Source organism: Rhinopithecus bieti, unplaced genomic scaffold (assembly GCF_001698545.2).
Source record: "Rhinopithecus bieti isolate Rb0 unplaced genomic scaffold, ASM169854v2 scaffold_13690, whole genome shotgun sequence".
NCBI lineage: Eukaryota > Metazoa > Chordata > Mammalia > Primates > Cercopithecidae > Rhinopithecus > Rhinopithecus bieti.
In genome coordinates, this window is record NW_016807525.1 from 238980 (window position 1) to 251055 (window position 12076).

General features: G+C 44.2%; 2 long non-coding RNA genes across 3 annotated transcripts in view; both read left to right on the forward strand.

Annotated features, from left to right (window-relative positions):
- Nucleotides 1-553: 553 nt before the first annotated feature.
- On the forward strand, nucleotides 554-5534 carry LOC108536179 (uncharacterized). Its single transcript, XR_001887440.1, has 3 exons — nucleotides 554-2151; nucleotides 4441-4506; nucleotides 5500-5534. It is a non-coding gene; the product is annotated as an uncharacterized LOC108536179 (long non-coding RNA).
- A 1712-nt stretch (nucleotides 5535-7246) lies between these two features.
- The window catches only part of LOC108536180 (uncharacterized), a 53296-nt gene continuing 48466 nt past the window's right edge, over nucleotides 7247-12076 (forward strand). For both annotated transcript variants that reach the window (XR_001887441.1, XR_001887442.1), the window contains exons 1-2: nucleotides 7247-7445; nucleotides 8901-8973. This is a non-coding gene — a long non-coding RNA (uncharacterized LOC108536180). The remainder of the gene's footprint in view (nucleotides 7446-8900; nucleotides 8974-12076) is intronic.

Genomic DNA, 12076 nt, shown 5'->3' on the forward strand with positions numbered 1-12076 from the left:
CTGAGTTAGTGTGGCCTGTAGGAAACAACACGGCAAAGAGACCCGAATCTAGTCCTGTCTCCTGCTAACCAGCATTTTAAGTCATATTTCTTTTTTGGGTCTTGATTTCCTCCTGTGGAATAAGGGGGCTGAAGCAAAGACCCTGTTTTATTTTTTTATTTGAGACAGAGTCTTACTCTGTCCCCCAAGCTGGAGTGCAACGGCACAATCTTGGCTCACTACAACCTCCCAGATTCAAGTGATTCTCCTGCCTCAGCCTCCCCAGTAGCTGGGATTACTGGCGTGCACCATCATGCCCAATTTTTTTTTTTTTTTTTTTTGAGACGGAGTCTTGCTCTTGTCACCCAGGCTGGAATGCAGTGGCATGATCTTGGCTCACTGCAACCTCCGCCTCCCGAATTCAAGCAATTCACCTGCCTCAGCCTCCTGAGTACCTGGGATTACAGGCACCTGACACCACGCCTGGCTAATTATTGTATTTTTAGTAGAGACGGGTTTTCGCCATGTTGGCCAAGCTGGTCTCTAACTCTTGCACTCAGGTGATCTGCCCGCCTCGGCCTCCCAAAGTGCTGGGATTCCAAGACGTGAGCCACCATGCCTGGCCAGTCCTTTTTAATTCTATCATTTTTCTTAAGCATTCAAACAAGTCTAAAGGTGCTCATTAACTATTTGGTGATAATCATTGCACATTTATGGCAGAGGCCAGGGATATACTGTCAAAAATATATGTATTATATACTTCCCTTCTGGAGCATATAATGGTGAGAATCACTAAGAACTGGTAAGAGTTCAGTAAGTGGAGAGGAAGAGGCAGAGAAACAGCATGAGCAGAAGGATGGGTAGAATGTGCTAAATGTATTTTAGGGTAGAGTGTCTGAATTCGCCTAGCTGGGGCAAGGGTTTGTGTAGAGGAAGAAAGAGAAGTGCAAATCTATCGTGTGCTCAACATTTCACCCATGCTATTTTATTACTATCTTTGTGGCTGATGAAAGTTACAACATGCTCATCTGCAGGGGCACATGCTTTAGCATGTATTACTACATTATAATCTCACCTTTGTAAAGCCAGGAGCTTTTTGAAAGTCGCATTATAGACATTGTTTAAACATGGTTTGAATTTACCAAAGCATAGAACATTGTTTCATCTCACATTAATTAGTTAGTTGGCTCAAAATTAGTGCTAATGACTTAGTAATTCAATGGTTTCTCTTAGCTTTAAAACTTTATTTATTTCAAAACTATTTCATCTCTTCATTTTCGTTTTTGCTGTGTGTCACTGCCTGTCAGCTGCTATCTGTTAACTCCTAGTGGATCATGTGTCCTGTGAAGGGACTGAATGAGATATTAGTGGCAAATTATGTTGATGATTCATATTTTGGATATAAATAGATCATTAAGCTTGTATACATTTTGAAAATAGTATTTTAATATTCTATTATGTCATAGTTACAATGATTGGCTATATATTGAATTTATATGTTCATTAAGTTGTTGTATGTTTATGTTCTTTAGTATTCTAACTTGCAACTGTATATCTGTTAAGTCTTTTTTTTTTTTTTTAAGAAGATCAGACTGACTGATTTATTGAGGCATCTGTTTGATGCCAAGTTAAGTGGCCCAGGCTCTGTGTAGGGGGTAAGGTTAATGCAGGAAGAAAGATGGTGAGGGGCAGTGGTGCCAGGATTAGTTTGGAATACCTAGGGGTCCTCTGAGGTTCCCCAAGTTTCCCTGGCCCTGGCCAGCTGTGCTGCTGGCCTGAGCATCTGATGAGCTTGCAAGGGTGACTCCGAGAGGTGGGTGGTCCAGGGGCTAGGGCAGAAACTTTGGAGTTATGCTGTTGGCTTTGAATCCAGACTCCTACACTTGGTAGCTGTGACCTTTCCATGCCTCAAGTGACCTGCAGAACTGAGCTGTGTCTGAGACAGGTCCCATCTAGGCACTGCAGATCCATCTAGAGTTAAACCACCCCAGGTTGCTCACTGTCCGCTGCCTTCACAAGCAGATCTTTGTCTCCTTGGAGGCCCTCACAATCCAGTGGAGGAAGCGAAACTCATCTGCCTCTGTTCCTCTGGGTGCGCCTCATGCCAGGTGCATCTGTGGACACGGGCCATGCTCCTGGGCTTCCAAAGTTGGAGAAAGTTGCCAGGCTCAGGTGGGTACATCAGAGTAGCTGCTGCCCTCTGGACACAGTGACAAAAGAACACTCTGGGCTTAGAGCCCTGGTCTGGGGCATTGGGCAAGGCTCTTGCACTTCTCTGAGGTCATTTTTCCATCTGGAAAGTGTGCTGATTGAATCTCCCTTTGGGCACTGAGGGCTCAGTGTTAGTTTGAGAGCCAGCATATGGGGTTTGGGCTGTAATCCCCCTTTAGCCCCATAGCTTGGGGGAAGCAGGGACTTTGTTGGGATACCACAGGCATCAGTCCAGCTTCCTGCCCCTGCTTGGGCTCAGCATCTGAAGTACTCTGGGGGGCAGGTGGTCCTGGTGGGGGTTGGGGCTTTTCCCCAGACTGAGGTCACACCCAGAGCCAGAAATCTTGGCGCCTACTCTGGGCTAAGGATATATCTGGCCCCCCAGGATGCAGGTAACTGCCCATCTTACCTGGTTTCTGCCTGCCAGGGCCAATCTTCAGACCTCGGAACTTCCAGCCTATCCCGCCTCCCTCTCTGGACAGCCTTGAAGCCTCGTGGGTCCAGCACTTTTTCCAGGCCATCTCCTGGTTGTCCTGCCCTGAGGCCTGGCTCATGCTGCTCCCCGTCCTGCTCACCAAGACCCATAAGGACCACTCCACACCCAGCTCAGCCCCATCCCCTTGGATAGTCCTTTCTCTTTCCTCAGGTGACCAGGTGCATATGTTGGTGTCAGGACCTTCCCTGCACCTGGGAATGCCTACTGGCCACCTCGGTCACAGAGACCAAGGCATTTACTTGATATGAGTGCCTTTGGTTCACTGTCTACATGGCCAGGGAGGGAGTCAATAATAGGCTTTTCACTTGCTGCAAGGGCCAGTTCTCCTGGCCCCATGGCCCTAGGGATGGAGGATGCTGCAGGATACACACCCCTCACTTCCCAGCTGAGGACTGTGGGTCATCTCAGGGCGATTTCACAGTCCCTGCATGCCCCATCCCCTCAGCTCTGCAAATGCCAAGCAGCGCAGCCTGCCTAGGCGACAGTGGGCTCAGGACTACCCAGGTGGGCTCAAGACTGCCCAGGTAGTCCCCAGAGTGCCCTTGGCAGGCCCCTCACCTAGCTGCTCCCACGGCTCTGTAGCAAGAGTTCTAACCGTTTTTGTGTGGAGCCTGCTGAGAAAGAGCTGTGGACCATTTTCCCAGAAACGCATGTGCACGCTCTCCACACAAAACCTAGCATCGTTTCAGGGGGCTCACACCTCCCTAGGGGCCCAGTTATTGAACCCCTTGGACCTGAGAGAGAAATCTTGCCTCAATGGAGTTTTGCTCTGTTGCCCAAGCTAGAGTGCAGTGGCGTTACCTCGGCTCACTGCAACCTCCGCCTGCCGGGTTCACACAATTCTCCTGCCTCAGCTTCCTTAGTAGCTGGGACTACAGGTGCACACCTACCACCCTCAGCTAACTTTTTGTATTTTCAGTAGAGGTGGGGTTTCACCATGTTGGCCAGGATGGTCTAGATCTCTTGACTTCGTGATCCGCCTGCCTCGCCCTCCCAATGTCCCAGCATGAGCCACCGCCCTCAGTCAGGGTCCCTCTTAAACTTGTATTTTTAAGGTCTGGGGTCCCTCTTACTTAACCTTTTTTTTTTCTCTCTCTCTCTTTTTCTTTTTTGAGACGGAGTCTTGCTCTGTCACCCAGGCTGGCAGTGGTGTGGCCTTGGCTCACTGCAATATCCGCCTCCTGGGTTCAAGTGATTCTCCTGCCTCAGCCTCCTGAATAGCTGGGACTACAGGCACCTGCCACCATGTCCGGCTAAGTTTTGTATTTTGGTGAGAGATGGGGGCGGAGCAAGGGGTTGGGAGGGAGGGGGGTTTTTGGCTTTGTTGCCCCAGAGTCAAAGTGATCCGCCCACCTCTGCTCCCCGAAGTGCTAGGATTACAGGGCGCTGCACCACCCAGCCACTGTAAAATCTTATTTCCACACAGCTGAGACATGTTTTAGGAAGTTTGCTAAAAGACCCCCGGAGACCTCCTCATTGTGGCCTCCCTGTTGTCGTGTTTAATTTGATTGATCTTTTCTGCCTTCCTGCTTTTCAGAAATTAAAAGGTTAAAAAGAGGTACTAAACTTTAAAACTTCTCTTATAGTCTCCCATTAAACTAATTCTAAGAACCACCAAAAAAGGGAAAAATGTTTCCAAAAGCAGTAAAATGATATGGACTGTTAGTATGTAAAATGTAGGAAATAAGTCATATGTTAGTACTGCTCTGACCTAGGGACATATTATTGAGAATCAACTTTTGCTCTGTTTTCAGAGAAATGGAATAATCATATCGCTGATCTATGTAAATAAGTAGAAGAATTGTCTGAAAGAAAATACGGTATGTTTAAATTGGAAAAGTCCTGTGATACTTTGTTCATAAGCATTTACACAATGGAGTTATTGTTTATCATGGGGGTACTGTGGACAAGCCCAGGGCTTCTGGTGAATCCTGCCATCCTTACACGTCTCTCCTTATAAGTTGCTTTGTAGTTTCTGTCTAAATATTAGAAACATTCTTTGTTTCTAGATTACTGCAAAGCTGAGGAAAAGTTGTATTTCTTTAATTATCGTTAGTATTTCTTTTAAACTTTCAGCATGGATATTGGGGATTTATTTACATATTTATTGCAAAGCCCTGGATCTTAGGGATTTAATTGAATGTTATTTTTTGAAACTAATTTTTTCTCTTAATCTGCTTTGTTAAATTCGGTATTCACCAAGATGCCCCTATTGTCTCTACTTTTATCTTTTTTTTTTTTTTTTTTTTTGAGACAGAGTCTCACACTGATGCCCAGACTGCAGTGTAATGGCGCGATCTCAGCTCACTGAAACCTCCGCCTCCCAGGTTCAAGCGATTCTCCTGCCTCAGCCTCCCAAATAGTTGGGATTACAGGCAATTCTGCTGCCTCATCCTCTCAAGTAGCTGGGATTACAGGCGTGCATCAACACACCCAGCTAATTTTTGTATTTTTGTGGAGACAGGGTTTCACCATGTTGGCCAGGCTCGTCTCGAACTCCTGACCTCAAGTGGTCCACCTGCCTCGGCCTCCCAAAGTTCTAAGATTACAGGCATGACCAGCCACACCTGGTCTATATTTTTGTTATATTGTTAATTTAGTACTATTCTGAGTAAAAATAATTTGCTATTACAGTTTTGTAAATTGACTATGACAATTTTATAAATGTCAGTGCTTTTTATAAAGTGAAACAGATTATATTGTGGGGCTTTTGTTGTGATGGTAATTTATTATTTAGTTTAAAGACAATAATATTCAGGTGTTGTGAAATTATAAAAACAATCTTCACATTTCATAATTTTTTTTTTTTTGAGATGGAGTTTTGCTTTTGTTGTTCTGGCTGGGGTGCAGTGGCACAATCTCGGCTCACCACAACCTCCACCTCCCAGGTTCAAGCGACTCTCCTGCCTCAACCTCCCGAGTAGCTGGGACTACAGGTATGTGCCACCGCGCGCAGGTAATTTTTGTACCTTTAGTAAAGACAGGGTTTCACCATGTTGACCAGGATGGTCTTGATCTCTTGACCTTGTGATCTACCTGCCTCGGCCTCCCAAAGTGCTGGGATTACAGGCATGAGTCACCGCGCCCGGCCCACATTTTATAATTTTAAAGCAGTATTAATATTAACTGCCTTAGAGAAAGATACTTTTGTTGTGATATGTAAGTATAATATTCAAGTATAGTGTACAGCAAAGGACATTAAACCTAAGTTAGCACTAATGTGTTATGTGGTACACTTGAAACTTTAGTACAAATATTAATGTTTATTAGCAAATAGACCTTAATACATAATGATAGCAAAAAAATGGAGCTGTTCAGATGAAAGACCATTGGTTCTGTCTGATTTTAATACTCCCTATGCTCTTGACTTTTTGTTTTTTTCCTTTGAGACAGAGTCTTGCTCTGTCACCCAGGCTGGAGTGCAGTGGTGTGATCACAGCTCACTGCAACCTCCACCTCTCAGGGTCAAGCGATCCTCCCGCCTCAGCCTCCCTAGTAGCTAGGACTACAGGTGAGAGCCACCATGCCCAGCTAATTTTTGTATTTTTAGTAGAGACGGGGTTTCACCATGTTGGCCAGGCTGGTCTCAAACTCCTGACCTCAGGTGCTCTACCCGCCTTGGCCTCCCAAAGTGTTGGGGTTACAAGCATGAGTCACTGCACCTGGCCACCTCTTGACTTTTTATAGCTGTTGTATTATTTTAATCATGAGTAAATAAATGCTTTGAAATGATGCAGTTCAGGAGAATCTTCTGCTTCTTTTACTAAAAAAAAATATTTTTTTAAGTCCAATAAAGTTGCACTAATGTTTATGTTTGGAAAATTTTACCTTTTCCAGCCAGGTGCGTTAGCTCACACCTGTAATCTCAGCACTTTGGGAAGCCGAGGTGGGTGGATCACCTGAGGTCAGGAGTTCAAGACCAGCCTGACCTATATGGTGAAAACACCATCTCTACTAAAAATAAAAAAACTAGTCAGGCATGGTGGTGGATGCCTGTAGTCCCAGCTACTCCGAAGGCTGAAACAGGAGAATTGCTTGAACCCAGGAGGCAGAGGTTGCAGTGAGCCGAGATCGTGGCATTGCACTCCGAGACTCTGTCTCAAAAAACAAAAAACAAAAAAAAAACAAAAAAAAAAAACCATGAAAATATTACCTGTTCCATTTAGTACTATATGTTTTAAATGATATTAGCTGGTATTTTTTTTTAGTTTTATAATGTGGTTCAGATTTCTGTAGAAATTCTGGCTGTATCTACGTTGCCTTAAAGTAATGGGACATTTCTTTTTTTCTTTTTCTTTTTCTTTTTTTTTTTCAGCTGGAGTTTCGCTCTTGTCGCCCATGCTGGAATGCAGTGGTGTGATCTCAGCTCACTATAACCTCTGCCTCCCAAGTTCAAGTGATTCTCCTAGCTTAGCCTCCTGAGTAGCTGGGATTACAAGCACCTGCCACAATGCCTGGCTAATTTTTGTATTTTTAGTAGAGATGGGGTTTCACCATGTTGGCCAGACTGGTCTCGAACTCCTGACCTTGTGATCTGCCTGCCTCAGTCAGTGTTGGGATTACAGCTGTGAGCCACTGTGCCCAGCCTGTCTTTTCTTTCCAAAGCCACCCTTGGTGATTACATGTTAAATATGTACTAGTGGATATTACTTTGCTGAATATTGCCTAGTGAATATTAAGTATTTATTCTCACCTTGCAGTCATGAACTTGTGAGTTCGACACATGAAGATTTACAACTTGATAAACCAGCTTTAGGAGGTAGGTCTTCAGTCTTTTTTTTTTTTTGAGATGGAGTCTTGCTCTGTCGCCCAGGCTGGAGTGCAGTGACTGGATCCCAGCTCACTGCAAGCTCCTCCTCCCGGGTTTACGCCATTCTCCTGCCTCAGCCTCCCGAGTAGCTGGGACTACAGGCGCCCGCCACCACGCCCAGCTAATTTTTTGTATGGTTTTTAGTAGAGACGGGATTTCACCGTGTTAGCCAGGATGGTCACGATCTCCTGACCTTGTGATCCGCCCGTCTCGGCCTCCCAAAGTGCTGGGATTACAGACTTGAGCCACCGCGCCCGGCCAGTCTTCAGTCTTAAGTCAGATTAGAAGATTATGTAAAATAATTATTTAACACTTAACACTGATTTTTTTTAATGGTATCTTCCACATGAAATAATATTCTTCCAACTTTTAATTATATGCCAGGACAGGAGAATTCATGTTGTCAAAATTCTAATACTCTCTAGAACAGTAAACTCATTTTATTTTTATTAACCCATTATAAATACATGTAAATGTTGCTTTTATGGGTAGACAGAACTAAAAGAACAATATTTTTCCTACTTTTGAGATGCAAGATTTATCTGGCATAATGCATTAAACAGGTTATTACTGAAGCTTGCACCAAACAACTGAGCAAACATTCATCAAATGTCCATGATACCCAGGATATAAGAGGTTTCCTTTTAGAATATGGAGCCATGCATATCGTCTCTTAATTGTTAGATGTGTTTTGAAAGAAATAGAAATATAACTGATTTTCTTACTTGTTTTGGCTCTAGAGTAGAGTGGGGACAAAACAGAATGGAATCACACTGTTTAGTGTGGAAGGATTGCTGCAAGATTATATGCATAGTCTCCCCATACCAAATGGCACCTGCTAGCTGTTTTTTGTTGTTGTTGTTGTTGTTGTTTTTTGAGATGGAGTTTTGCTCTGTCGCCCACACTGGAGTGCAGTGGTGTGATCTCAACTCATTGCACCCTCCACCTCCCAGGTTCAAGCAATTCTTCCTGCCTCAGGCTCCCAAGTAGCTGGGATTACAGGCACCTGCTATCACGCCCGCCTAATTTTTATATTTGTAGTAGAGTTGGGGGTGTCACCATGTTGGCCAGGCTGGTCTCGAACTCCCAACCTCAGGTGATCTGCCCACCTCAGCCTTCCAAAGTGCTAGGATTACAGGCGTGAGCCACCGCGCCTGGCCCGCTAGTGGTTCTTGAGCACACTGAATTCTGCTTTTTCCCACTTTAATGAATGTATGGTTCTTCCTTTTTTGTGCAGTGTGTGTCAGCATTGTTTCAGTAATAAATACATTCTGGATCTTAGAAATAACTTTAGTCACAGGAAAAGAAAAAATAATACTGCCTATTTTATAATAATAATATTTAATAACCCAAGCTATTAAACCCATTAAATTGAGAAAACTTGTATTCCTGTGATTTCGACAGTAAAGGAAGAATGGTATGCCAGAATCACTAAATTAAGAAAGATGGTGGATCAGCTTTTCTGCAAAAAATTTTGGTAAGTCTGTTTTTTCCCCTTTCAACTAAAGTATATTACTGAGTAATGTTTTTTATAATGTTGTTTTATTTTAGGAAAGTAAATATAATGAGCAGGTCTCAGCTTCAGTTTTCTCTTACTGTTTTGTTTTTGAGATGGAGTTTCGCTCACGTTACCCAGGCTGGAGTACAGTGGTGTGGTCTTGGGTCACTGCAACCTCCGCCTCCCCGATTCAAGCGATTCTCCTGCCTCAGCCTCCCAAGTAGCTGGGATTACTGGCACCTGCCACCATGCCCAGCTAATTTTTGTATTTTTAGTAGAGATGTAGTTTCACCTTGTTGAACAGGGTGGTCTCGAATTCCTGACCTCAGGTGATCCACCCACCTCAGCCTCCCAACGTGCTGGGATTACAGTTGTGAGCCACCACACCCAGCCTCTCTTACTATTTTTTTTTTTTTTTTTTTTTTTTTTTGAGATGGAGTCCAGGCTGGAGTGCAGTGGTGTGATCTCAGCTCATTGCAACCTCCACCTCCTGGGTTCAAGCAATTCTCTTGCCTCAGCCTCCCGAGTAGCTGGGATCACAGGTACGTACCACCACACCCAACTAATTTGTTTTTGTATTTTTAGTAGAGATGGGGTTTTACCACATTGCCAGGCTGGTCTCAAACTCCTGACCTAAGGTGATCCACCTAGCTTGGCATCCCAGAATGCTGAGATTACAGGTATGAGCCACCGCACCTGGCTAGGAGTGGATTATTTTATGGTTCCCCTTTTTAGACCATATAGGGTAACTTCCTGATGTTGCCATGGCATTTGTAAACTGTCATGGCATTGGTGGGAGTGTAGCAGTGAGGACGACCAGAGGTCACTCTCATCGCCATCTTGGTTTCAGTGGGTTTGGCTGGATTCCTTACTGCAATCCGTTTTATCAGCAAGGTCTTTATGACCTGTATCTTATGCTGACCTCCTCCGTCACCCTGTGACTTAGAGTGCCTTAACCATCTGGGAATGCAGCTCAGTAGGTCTCAGCCTCATTTTACCCAGCTTCTATTTAAGATTGAGTTGCTGTCATTCAAACACCTCTGACAGTATTGCTGCTTTCTCTAAGGTTCCTGAAAGGTAGAGAAGAAATCTTAGATTTTTCATTGCTGTGAACCACTGCAAGTATTCAGGAAATATGTACTACTTCCAACCTCATAATCCTGCAGTCATTTGGCACCTGTGAGTCAGGTGCCGGGAACTGGGCAGTGCAGAAGACAGTGCCCTGCCCCGTGCATTCTGGAGCATTCAATCTGGTGGGGAAACGTGTAGTAAGTAAGAGATATTTATTATGTAAGAAGGTATAAGGTCTGGGAAATAATTAAGTGGAATAAGGGGAATGGGGAGGCAGGGGGTGTGATTGGATCAGCCTTGATGATATGTGATGAGCACGTTCTGTAGTTGGCCTCACCTCTTTCTAAACTTCCACTTTTCACTCTGAACTCCAATTGGTTCTTTTTTATTTTATAAAAAGTTCGTTAGAATTAGGTTTATATATTTCCTTATTGAATTAACAGAATAATTTTATTTAACATCCTCTCTAGTGTGACCAAAAGCCTCTAATCTTTTACTGTTATTTGTTCATGGGCATATTTGTTTTTGCAACTGTGATAATTATTTCATTTTGTGTGGTTTCTCAAAAACACATGTGTTTCTTATCTCAAAGAGTTCCTATACTAGAGCCCTTTAGATTTGGTGCTCATATCATGAAGTAAGAATTTAAGACAAATGTTGAGATGTTAGAGGAAAGCCAATCTAAGAACAAAAACATTAATTATTAATAAATAATTAAATTATTAATTAATAATTTCTTTCAAGTTTACATTTAAGTTGAGGTGTGGAGGTGAAGGAGATAGTTGGATAAATAAGTCCGGAAGTAAGGAGAATAGAATAATTTTGGATTTTATAGTTGTGTGTTTTTTTTGTTTGTTTTTTTTTTTGAGACGGAGTTTCGCTCTGTCGCCCAGGCTGGAGTGCAGTGGCCGGATCTCAGCTCACTCCAAGCTCCGCCTCCCGGGTTTACGCCATTCTCCTGCCTCAGCCTCCCGAGTAGCTGGGACTACAGGCGCCCGCCACCTTGCCCGGCTAGTTTTTTGTATTTTTTAGTAGAGACAGGGTTTCACCGTGTTAGCCAGGATGGTCTCGATCTCCTGACCTCGTGATCTGCCCGTCTCGGCCTCCCAAAGTGCTGGGATTACAGGCTTGAGCCACCGCGCCCGGCCTATAGTTGTGTTTTGATAGCAGTTGTTATCACCAAAATAATTCATCAATGAGCTCCCTGACAGCTCCCCAACTTTTCTTTTTAAAGAAACAGGGTCTGCTGGATGCGGTGGCTCACACCTGTAATCCCAGAATTTTGGGAGGCTGAGGCGGGTGGATCACCTCAAGTAGGGGGTTCGAGACCAGCCTGATCAACATGGAGAAACCCCATCTCTGCTAAAAATACTCAATTAGCTGGGCGTGGTCGCGTGCGCCTGTAATCCCAGCTACTTGGGAGGCTGAGGCAGGAGAATCACTTGAACCCAGGAGGCAGAGGTTGCAGTGAGCCGAGACTGTACCGTTACACTCCAGCCTGGACAGCAAGAGTGAAACTCCATCTCAAAAAAAAAAAAAAAAGAAAGAAAAGAAAAGAAAGAAAGAAACAGGGTCTTGTTATGTTGTCTGGAATGGACTAGAACTCCTGGGCTCAAGTTATCCTCCTGCCTCAGTCTCCTAAGTAGCTAGGGCTACAGGCACCTGCCACCATGCCGAGCTTTGAGCCACCCCCAACCATCAGGTTGCAAAATATTTAAATATTACCTACAGAGGTGCAAGGGAGATCTGTATATAAATAGCACGATATAAATTGCTTGAATCTTTCTTTTTAGAGTTTTGTTTGGATGTGGCTTCAGAGCAGGGATTAGTCAATTCTTTTTTTCTTTTTTTTTTTTTTTTTTTGAGGTGAATTCTCACTCTGTTGCCCAGGCTGGAGTTCAGTGTCATGATCTTGGCTCACTGCAGCCTCTGCCTCCCAGGTTCAAGCAATTCTCTTACCTCAGCCTTCTGAGTAGCTGGGACTACAGGTGCCTGCCACAACACCCGGCTG